Here is a 2,428-nt window from a genome sequence, read left to right as displayed (position 1 = left end):
AATGCGCTTCTGGAAAAATGTTCAGCCATTCCCATAGACACACTCCTAAACCTTTTGGACAGCCTTCCCAGAAGAGTTGAAGCTGTTATAGCTGCAAAGGGTGGGCCAACTCAATATTGAACTCTACGGACTTATGCCCTGTACACACGGTCGGACATTCCGACAACAAAATCCGTCAGATTCCAGACAACATGATCCGATCGCACATTTTCCGTCTGAAAGTCCGACCGTGTCTACAGGGCATAAGAGTGAGATGCCATTAAATTCATGTGTGTAAAGGCAAGTGTCCCAATACTTTTGACAATATAATATATATTCTGTACCCTTTGAATACACACTGTAGTGTCAGGTTTTACACATAATGCCTTCTTAACTAAAGAGGTGCAAGAACTTGTAGCTAGATGGCGCTGTGGCTTAGTTGGTTAAAGCGCCTGTCTAGTAAACAGGAGATCCTGAGTTCGAATCTCAGCAGTGCCTTTTATTTAAGGTTTTTCTCAATTTCATGTGTAATTTGTTTTCAAGAAATAATTGATGCCTTGGAATATTGCATACTACTGTGGGTAGCAGTGCATCCTATAGTTTTAAGAATGAATCTTCCCCCACACCTGAATATATTTGGTTGGCTAGCATAGATATGTGCAGCCTATTACATTGGGGTGTGCAGCCTAAAGCTCACATGCCTTTCTCTGCAGCCTCAGCTGCACTGGACAGTGATTGAATGGGAAGTGCTTTGTGCTGAGATGCTTCCTGTTCATTCACAAGCTAAAGCATAGTAAACAAAGTTGAGGGTATTGGCCATTTGTTTGCACTGTTGGAATACTGTTGAGGGGGCGCACTTAGGGTTGCCACTTCATCCCTTTAAAACCGAACACATAGCAATTACACAGGTTCTGTGGCTGATTAAGGTGGAACTTAAACTCAATTAGAACCCGTTTAATTAATTTGCAGGGCCGCTGATAAGCCAGTGCAGCCCGCCCTCCTGTACTGGGCCCAGGCCCCATCAGTTCAAAAGGGGGCCACCTGCTGAGCAGGAGGTCTGGATGTAAGGTCTTATTGCAGACACTGATCCTCTTCTGCCTACCCTTGCAGAGTTACCGGCTTCTCCTCTTCTTTCTCCTTCTGGCTGCACTGCAGGGGGATTGGTCCTAGTACATGGACCCCTTCCATCTGCTGTCTGGGTCCCCTGTGTGCCCCTTTCCCCTGTAGCATTCCCGGCTTCCCTCCTCTCCTGTCGGCACACAGGAGGATGTTTCAGGATGCAGAGTGGGAAAATATGTAGTTTACTGGCCCCTTTCATTTCTGAATGAACACAGTGATCAATCAATACCAATCACGTCTGTGTCCATTCGTCACTGAAGCATAGTAAACAGTGTTTCCTGTGCTTCAGTTTGTGAATGAGCAGAAAGCCTATGAGTGCTTCCTATTTATTCATCTGTACAGCCGAGGCTGCAGAGAAAGGGACTTTGTCCTCAATCCCTTTTGGCCAGGGAAAGGCTGTATGGGGACCTGTAATTTCTAACCGTAGACCTGTTCATATATGTTCAGGCTTAAAGGGATGAGGTGGCAACCCTAGATGCACTGGACACCTTTGCTGCTATTGTGCTGTGTGCTGGTGTCAGGGCTGGGCACCGCACTTCCTTCTCTGAGACGGCCTCTCAGCTGTCGGCTAATTGCCAGCTCCTATCTCTCTACACAGTTACTTAGCTGTTGATATCCTGCTCGTCAGTCCTGCCTACTTAACCACTTCAGCCCTGGACCACTTGGCTGGCCAAAGAACAGAGTGTTTTTTGCGATTCGGCACTGCGTCACTTTAACTGACAATTGCGTGGTCCTTCGACGTGGCTCCCAAACAAAATTGACGTCCTTTTTTTCCCACAAATAGAGCTTTCTTTTGGTGGTATTTGATCACCTCTGCGGTTTTTATTTTTTGCGCTATAACAAAAAGCGACAATTTTGAAAAAACACATTATTTTCTACTTTTGCTATAATAAATATCCCCAAAAAATATATAAATATTTTTTTTTCCCTCAGTTTAGACCGATACGTATTCTTCTACATATTTTTGGTAAAAAAACGAAATCACAATAAGCGTATATTGATTGGTTTGCGCAGAAGTTATAGCATCTACAAAATAGGGGATAGTTTTATGACATTTTTATTATTAATTATTTTTTTTACTAGTAATGGCGGCGATCAGCATTTTTTATTGGGACTGCGACATTACGGCGGACACATCGGACACTTTTGGCGTGATTTTGGGACCATTCACATTTATACAGCGATCAGCAGTGCAATTAAAATGCATTGATTACTGTGTAAATGTGACTGGCAGTGAAGAGGTTAACCACTAGGTGGCGCTGTAGGGGTTAAGTGTTTCCTAGGGAGTGATTCTAACTGTGGGGAGAGGGGCTGTGTGTGACACATCACT

The 2,428-nt window shown here is 44.2% G+C and overlaps 1 non-coding gene across 1 annotated transcript; it reads left to right on the top strand.

Annotated features, from left to right (window-relative positions):
- Positions 1–403: 403 nt before the first annotated feature.
- On the top strand, positions 404–477 carry TRNAT-AGU (transfer RNA threonine (anticodon AGU)). The gene has a single exon. It is a non-coding gene; the product is annotated as a tRNA-Thr (tRNA).
- The last annotated feature ends 1,951 nt before the right edge of the window (positions 478–2,428 follow it).

Source organism: Lithobates pipiens, unplaced genomic scaffold, assembly GCF_037356315.1.
Source record: "Lithobates pipiens isolate NorthernLeopardFrog02 unplaced genomic scaffold, aLitPip1_a1.2 Scaffold_8, whole genome shotgun sequence".
Lineage (NCBI taxonomy): Eukaryota > Metazoa > Chordata > Amphibia > Anura > Ranidae > Lithobates > Lithobates pipiens.
Note: the sequence above shows the minus strand (reverse complement) of the source record. Positions and strands in the feature narration are given on the sequence as shown.